The following is a 9164-nucleotide window of genomic DNA, read 5'->3' as shown; positions in this document are numbered from 1 at the left end:
CTATACTGTAAAGCAGTGAGTCCAGATCACCTTTCACGAAAATAACGGAACACAACGTCGGCCTTTTACGGATCTCGAAAAATCACTTTACCTCCTTCTTCTTACTTTGACAGTGAATTAGGAGAGAAATGGATATCAAGGACTATTATTTCATAAAAAGAGGTTATTGTTTCCTCACCTTGAGCGTTCGGGAACCTCGGGAACCAATACACAGTCACCTGACTGATCCACTGAGTACAAACTTAAGTCTTAATATCCTAGGTGATTTTCCGGCCAATTTACATCATCAACCTAGTCGATAAAACCAAACTATCTGGTTATTTCCTCTCCCTGCCCACCGACGGAGCCTACTGTTTCTTGTGAAACTAACCCATTGGACTGTCTTAAGCAACTCATTTCAAATCAACAGTTTGCCTTTTGTTTTGCCAATAATCCTTGACGCTAAAAACAGCGGGATCGTCGCGCTTTCCATTTACTGGACACGTGTCCTTCACTAGATCAATGTCACGTGATCTTCAATAACAGTGGTGACGTCATGTATGGGGGTAATTTCATGTTTACTTGTTTACACACTTCTCAAATTCAAATCAATTTTTCACGAAGGAAATCAGACCCGACATTGAGGTTTTAGTGCGTCCAAGTCGTGAGTTTTTAGTTGTGATCTATTTGTCATCTCGATATTCAAATTCAAATTGAGAGCACAGAATACTCACCCGGGATTATGGTTCCATAGGTTTTCAGCAGTTTATAGATATCCAAAATTGCGTAAGAAAATTTTTCAACTTTTCATCAATGTTTCAGCAACTTTTGCCGTGTTTGGAAAAGTGAATGAGCTCTAGCTCTTTTATTCGACTCATAACCCTTAAACTTCCGGCTCCAGTCTTTCGAAGGTTGGATAGCACTATCCACTAGATAAAACTCTATCCGTCGGATAGCGTTATCCGCCCTTTACATAACTGGGCCCTCAGGGAAAAGTCTCCTAGAGCCACTGATATCTCAAAAAAAAGAAAAAAATATATGAATTCTGGACTGAAGGGAACGGTATTCGTTCTTCCGTATTTTATAGTAAAACATCTTTCGAATCCTTTGGAAATACCGCTAGCTTCCAGGCTCCTTGGACCGTGCGAGACCTCGTTCAGGACCTTTGACGCAACAGATTATCAACCAATAGGTAAGCAGAAGGGCTTGCTAAAAATTTTAATAGAAATTTTGTTTGGCGCTTGTTATCAGTTAATTTGAAATACCTTGACGTTTACGAAATGAGCGTGTAAATGAGGGTGGAAATTTTAATTGCTTTCAAACAGCGACAATCGACGTTAAGAAGACAATATTTGATTTGTGCACCGATATAACTGATAGCTTTGTAGCAGTTATTGAGGTAAGTTTATAAATCGGAAACCTCTGCCTTGTTTTGTTTTCCTCCCTTCCATCCTTCTTCTTTCATTCCCATCCTCTTCCTCTCCCTCTCCTCCTGCTTACCTTCCTCTCCTCTCTTTTTTTCTCCCACTTCTCACTCCTTCAGAGATAAGAGGATTCTTATGATTTCTATGAAACATTAAATTCAGTTCATCTTGACCGTAAGACCTGAGCCGATGAATGCACCTTTTATTAACGGGTAGTGACTACATATCTCAGCCGGCCAGGGCATTGCACCCGGCATCTCGCTAGGTCACAAGCTCAATTCCTGTTCAAAGTCTCAATGTTGTTTTTGTTTTGTTTTGTTTTTTTCCTTCCTCCAAACCTCTTTTCTAAATTATTTGAGGAGCTGAAGCCCAATCATTGAAGTGTAGGAATTAGGGTCGAGGAGTCTGGGTTGGGACCCTGGTTAGGTCTTTGTGAAGTGATCTTTGGGAAGATATGTTATTCTCACAATACATCTCTCCACCGAGGAATAAAAATGGGTAGCAGCAATTGGTGCGAAAACTTGACGAAATTCTGGGGAAAGGGGTGGGGAGGAGAGCCTTCCGAGTAACTAGCCTTTTATTTCCAGTAGAGGGAGAAATTTGTTACACGGGGTTGAGTCACGGTCAAAAGGGGGGGGGGGGGGGCAATGAATATTACGCTTGCCTGAGGTCATTCTTGGTTTGGGAAACTGTGTTCGCCCACAAATGGAGTTGTGGGCGAACACAGTTAGCATTAAAACTAATTATAAAACAAACCGTCGAGTGCAGAAGTGTCTGCTTCAAAGTACCGTTAACGATCAAATGGAAGAAACATTGTCAAAGGGATTAACGGAAGCTACACTCAAAGAACATAGAATGCAGTGAATATCAGCTCATATCTGTGTCCTCGGAGGGGGTTACGTCGAAGCCATTTGTCTCCTCGCTGAAAAAAAACTGCCTCACAGTTTCATTCATCCGCTCTACGCTTTTTTTTCTTGTGGTTACAGTTACTTGTCAATTCCGAAAATGCGGTGAGGCACAATTAGTCAAGATGTGTTTCGCTTTTTAACAGCCTCTTCGAGCAAGCGTTTTTTCGTCTTTCACCGCTCCCTCCTTCCACTGTCCACTCAATCTCCAAGTCAAACATGGCCGGTCAAATAATAGATCGCGAACTTCTTAACCTTAACTCGCCCTAATATAATGCCTGCACTGCAAGCTTAGGAGCTAGCAGTAATCCCAGCTACCTTATGCCATGACAACTGGGAGAAATTTTGGCAATGTGAGCCATCTGACTGGCTTTACTTGTCATTTCATGATTGCATAAGTTGCAAAATATCACCGCAAGGATTTCGTCATCATGTTATAACAGTTCACATTAATTATTTCATATCATAAATCCCGTAATGTTCTTTTTTAGAATCAGGCGAGCACCGACGAAAGCGTTTCCCGGGTATACGAATTCGGGCGGCTGCGTAGGGCTGATGACGAGGACGAGCCTTATTTGCATACAAAATCCTGCACTTTGTTAGGTTGTGGACTATAGCGTCCCCCTGGCACTAAAGCAGAGATGAACTTTAAATCACGTCACTTATTGCAACACGTGTTTGATGAAGGTCAACAAAATAACGACTCAATGCCTTTTTTCTCTTAGGAATCCGACGAAGGTGGCGAGGAAGATGACGATGATGATGAGAATGATGATGATGACGATGAAATTGAAATCACGATATCTGGCGATGATGATTCGGATGATGACAGTGATATTGCAATCTTTTGAAGCGCGGCTTTTAAGTTTCCATCTTTCAGTTGTTAATTCAACTCAACAATGAGCACGTCATTCTGCTATGTTTTTATCTTTGAAAAATGTATTTGTATCACACAATTTGGGAATGATAGTTTAAGCTCTGAGTTGAGCTTGTTGACGGCGGAGTTTTATGTAACAGAAAGTAGAAGTCATCATCGAAAAAGTTACACCCATGTTACTGATTATCAAATAAATAGTAAGGATGGAATGGTTTGTTATTCCTCTTTTAATGTAAACAAGCCAAAAAAGGACTAAAGTTACTCTTACTCGCCACAGAGTTACTACTTGTCGATATATTAGCCCAAGTGAAACAGCTAAAAGTCTGCCTATTTTTATTGCAGTCACTGTGAGGACAGACACGCCACAGAAAATGACCCCCAACGTTCGGTTGATGAGCGAGCTATGGTAACAATTTGCAGAGTGTTCTTGGGAAATTCCGTAAGCAAGATGAAACGGCTGGAAACTGAGTCCAACGGTGATATCAGTGCATGCAAGATTACTGAACAAACATTTTGATGGTTGATGAAGGAGAGAGGGAAAAGAATGAGACCATTTCACACAATGGCTTCAATGAAAAATATGAGATCAATGACGAAACAAAAATAATACGACTTTGATCATATACGCCCGTGAAGCAACGAAATTGTATTTTCCGTCAGGTTCTCCATGTTATTTTATAGCAGTTACCACTCTCATTGCTAAAGGCGTTGAGAACTCTCCTCTTGAACACCACACAACATCCAAAGAATCTTGTTTCTGAAATGAGCAGGTGGTGATATTTAAGTCTCTCCAGTCATTTAAGACTGTCAACTGCAGAAGGGGGGTTTTCTATATTCAAGAAAAACACAGTTGAAGTGTTTTCGGTCAATATCATTTTGTTTTCTTTTCCTATGGTGATTTTCTAATATTACCTGTGGCTTATTTTTTCATTTTTACTTCAAAAGAAGCATGGAGGTAATTGTTTCTTTTCAGCTGGCTATTTGCGGTGGTAAAACTGTTTTTCCGCACACTGCAGCCTACTCCTTTCCAAGCAAATTTAATTAATTTTACAGTGTTTTCTCTTCAAGGAGGCGAGCGTGGCCTAGTGGTTAGGGTGCTGCACTTGTAAGCCGGAGGTCCCGGGTTCAAGTCCTCCTCCCTGCCACTGGATGGATTTGTCTTCGGTGGCCCCGAATTCAACTCCTGCACGCTTTGTAAATAGCCAACCGGTCTGCCTCCTACCAGTTGGGGTTTTTAACGAGTTTCTGTTCATTTACGATATTTGTTTCCTTATTTACAGTGTCCCCAATTAGCACAGCAGTGCTAAAATACACTGACACTTAAATAAAGTTATTATTTATTTTTATTTATTTATTTATCTCTTCAGTTCCTAATCGAATTAATTCAGAGGAAAAAGTGATATCGAGCAAGGATTTTCACGAATATTTTTCAGCCTTGCGCTTATGTTTTTCGCCAAGTTAAAGAGTACCACTACTCACTAACATATTTTGACGTGCCGGCAAATTGGCTCTGGCTAATGAGTTTTGGATTTAGGGAACACACTCGCGCCAAAGTAATTAATTTTTCTGCTACGAATAATAGGGAACTGGCATACGGTAGCCAGTTTACTTTATCAACTCAGTTGTCCCGCTGCAAAGGTCTTTTTTGAATGTCTAGCCGCTAGCGATATTTGTGTGGGTCTTTTTTCACAACCTCCGTTCGTGACTTTTTTATTTCTTTACATTGATCTTGGTCACACCGACATAGATATTTTGTATTACGTCGAAGAGGTTGTTTGTATATCCAACTATGTTTTGTTTGGAGTGACTGTACTGATATCAACAGCCATCAGTGTTGACAGACTTCTTGTTCTGTTATTGAGGCTGAGATACAGACAAGTTGTGACACCAAAGCGAACTCAAACTGTTATACTTTTATGCTGGATAATTGCTGTTTTATGCGGACTGGTTCGTGTCTGGAGTCAAACGGTTTCGGAGATTGTTGCTTTTGTGGCCGTTGTGGTATCTCTGGTTACCTCCGTGTTTTGCTACGTAAAGATCCACCTGAGATTACAGCGGTACCAGGCTGAAGTAGAAGACAACCCTGGTGAAGGACGGTCAAACGCAGGAGAAGATATAGGAGTAGGAAAAGATGAAGCAGGCGTAATAACGGGGACAAGAACAGCCACAGAAGAAGGAGCAGGAGTAAAAGGTACAGGAAGGGGAAGAGTACGTGCATGGACAGCAAAAGGTTCATCAAAACAAAGATTAAACGGGAGAGTTCAACTAAACATCAAAAAATATCAGAAAACAGTTTCCAGCATATTTTGGGTGTAGTTGGCTTTAGTGGCATGCTACACCCCTTTTATAATTGTGTCGATATTGAGACATACAGTACTTAGTGGATCAGTAGTTCATGCTCTGTGGCTCTTTACGAAAACTTTAGTTTATCTGAACTCATCTCTGAATCCCTTTCTTTACTGTTGGAAAATCGCAGAAGTGAGAAAGGCAGTAAAGGACACAGCCAGGGCGTTTTGTTGTTCGTGATTCAAGGTCGCCTTTATTTAGGTGGAAAAACTTCCGTGTCCTTAAAAAAATAATTTTTTGCGAATTTTCATATTAATCAATAAGGAATCATTGAATGCTGACAAGTAATTTCACTTACAGAGTCGAAACTCTTTTGCAATATGAGGAGGAATACAAATTTCTTTTTCTTTTCCATGTTCTCTTTACAGGAAGGAGAATAAGAAGAAGAGGAAGACATAACATCAATAAGTCTCTTTTTTTTGCCATGAAATACAATGAGATATTGATTGAGAATTGATTCTTTCTATCTATTTTGGACGGGTTTCTAATATTTATTTAAAGATCGCCCATGCCTAAACAAAATTAATAAATAAACGTCAATTGTGGACTTGTCTTTGCTCGATATGCCCTGTTCTCTCATACGTAAATCTAATATCTCGCATTTTGACTGGACAAACCGCTTTCAGCGAAGTGCGAAGCAACTTTGTCGAGTAAAACCTTAAAAGATTCTACCCCGTACATTTGTGCGGCCCCTTCAGTCCTCTTGCTGGCGTTGCTTTTAAACAAGGAAGGTTGTTATTTTCTGTTCCTTTTTCGCCACCTCAGTTATTGCTGACTTCTCTATTTATACAGTCACAGTGAACCACTGCTTTCTTTTGCATTTTTGGCCTCTTTCAGCTGACTTTTCCTCACAGTCAGGAGGAAAAACCTCAAGATGAATTTGTCTAACCGTTATTTTAAAATGCGTTATGCTTGAATAACAAATAAGACCACATTAAACATCTCACAAATTGGGGACGCCACAAAAATGGCTGATTGGTAATTAAATGGCTTATATTTTGGTATTATTAAATTCGAGAATAATAAAAAACGAGATTTAGCTACTCAAGTTAATTAAGGCCTGGGTCGAAAATGATTTTCGCCTCCAGTGCCCCCCCAGCAAGGTTCGCGGAATTCGCATGCACTGTGCGAGTAACCATAGTTACTTGGAATCAAGATCGCGTAGTTCGTGAACGGCATCCGCCATTTTGAAGTGTCGGCTTTGCATTGGTTTTTCCCATCTTCGCAGGTGAATCCGACAATTTAGAGGAAGACATCAAAAGAAGGTAATAAAATTTTCTTTGCTATCTTCATTTCCTCAAAAAATGGCATGATATCGCTATCTTAAAGCCAAAGAGAACCCTTTTGAACCTACGAAGACTTCTAAACACCGCTCTCAACATGTTCATTGACTTCACTGCAAATACAATGCAACATGAATTTACTATATAGCGCTCATTTCTAGAGCTCAATAGCGTTTTACAATGTTTGTAACTTATGCATAGAAAAAAGTACTATGTTTTGTAACAAATGCATAGAAAAAAGTTTCATTGTAGATATACCATTCAATTTTGAAATTAAATTTAGCTTGATAAATCCTCTATCATATCATGATGAGTATACTTATGGTGTCTATCAAAATTTAGGCTTTTGAATGCTTTGGAAACAATTTCCTCAAGAGGCAGATGAATTTACTTACAAAAGTAATCTCCCAAAGCAGTTAGGTAAGTTTAATTGCTTCTGAACACTCGCGTGTCAAAATGGCGGACACTAAGTTGAATACGTGTCCGCCAGTTTTCAAAATTCCCACCTCTTAAACAGTTTTAATTTGTCTTTTTTCCAAATAAATAGGAACCTGTAGGATTACTTTCATTGACAGCGGTTGGAACCAGGTAAAGGCTAAGATGTTTTCGGGCGAAAACCATGATAGAGGAAGCAGCTTCGCAGAGACAAAACTTGATTTAATCTGCCTAGTACATCTATCTTTTTTTTGGCAGCCATTCCAAGTGGGAAAACAATGAAAAACGTCTCAAATATTCATAGCGATAACTGCATTTTGATTTGCCTTGTCTTTAATGGTAGGAATTTGCTCAAGAAAGCAACCGACGAATTTGGCGCCTAAATTAACTGTTTCTGGCTGTTGAGAGTGTCATATTACGCTGCCACAATTAAGTCCGAGAGAGATGGTAGTGATACACATTTCTGCCAAGTATGAGAAAAATCCCTCGCAAAATAGCTAAGTTATTCTCAATTTTGTGAAAAATATGGGTTAAAGGCAGGGTGACCCAGGCCTTAATTAACCTGAGTAAACTTTAAGTTCTCTTGAACATTAAATTTATGATGAAAACACCAGCGGTCGTCTCAGCCCTTATCGATGTTCGACAAAATTTTTTTCCACAAACAGTTTACATCTGCTTCCAAAAACAAAGCGTAAAATGTGTAATGATGTAATACGAATAAATCATTCACACGAGCTCTAGAATATACTGTAGGCCATTTTGGCAATAGTCTTGGTTTTAAGGGCGTGATGAATGACTCAATAGCTTAGTCATTAAAATCGGCTACGCTCTCACAGAAAGGCATAATCTGTCTCCTCCTGACGGTTTTTAAGAAGTTTTACGTGCTTACTTATCGGTACCTGTTATAGTATTTAGCTAAAGACTGGCAAATTGGGTCATTAGGCTTTCAAATACTTCATTCTTAGTCGCATAAATAAACCGTTTTTGGTTGACAGATTTGTCAGCCTGCTTATTTTGATAACACCAAGGGTAACAATACATGATTATTGACACACTTCAGTTGATGTTGTACAGGTGCTGGTGTTGGTGGCCAGCCAAGACCTTTCAAGTTTATTTATATTTCCTTCATTGACATTACTTTTACAAGATATGGATAGAAAAATGATCCATTTTCCAATATTGGCTTCTCGGAAATGTTTGCATTATTACGATAAGTTGCGATGCCAATCGCCCTATTGAAAGTTTATCAAATGATTATTTCTTAACTCTTCACCAAGGTAGAGTTAACTAGTAGCGGATATTTACCAAGCTGCCAAGCGGAGATGTAAATATCTAACTCTATCCACCAGCACTTAGATGAATATTTGTTTTTGTATATAATTTAATACTGTGAGATAAAATAATACAAAAAGATGATTTTGAATAATTTATTCCTGTAATAATCACAACATTTTTGGGCGCAAATCCTCTGGAGGTGAATGGAGAAGGATGTCGGAGTAACGTTTTAGTGACTACTTTTGGGGAATTGCACCGCGTTCGTCCCCTATCGAGTTCGCCCCTTCGAGTTCGCCCCTACCTTATGCCGTGTTCGCCCCCACACGTTTCGAGTTCGACCCAATCAAGTCGAGTTCGCCCCTAGATTGAGTGATATCCAGATGAGTTGATTTGTGACGAAGGCACTAGCAGAATGTGCCAAATGTCACGTCAGCGACGACCATTTTGAATTTCGGCAATTGCGTGGAACCTGCTTGGGAAATGGGTTGACGGAATCAACTAAATACTCCGCGTGGGATCTGGGGTTACCAGAAATAACTGTATACACTGAACTTGTGATAAAGAAAACCACACGGTTTATATAACGAACATGAAATGTGTTGATCGTAACAACCAGACTTGAGAAGATGCAAACCACGCT

The sequence above is a fragment of the Pocillopora verrucosa genome, chromosome 11 (assembly GCF_036669915.1).
Source record: "Pocillopora verrucosa isolate sample1 chromosome 11, ASM3666991v2, whole genome shotgun sequence".
In the NCBI taxonomy this organism is placed as follows: Eukaryota; Metazoa; Cnidaria; class Anthozoa; order Scleractinia; family Pocilloporidae; genus Pocillopora; species Pocillopora verrucosa.
Note: the sequence above shows the minus strand (reverse complement) of the source record.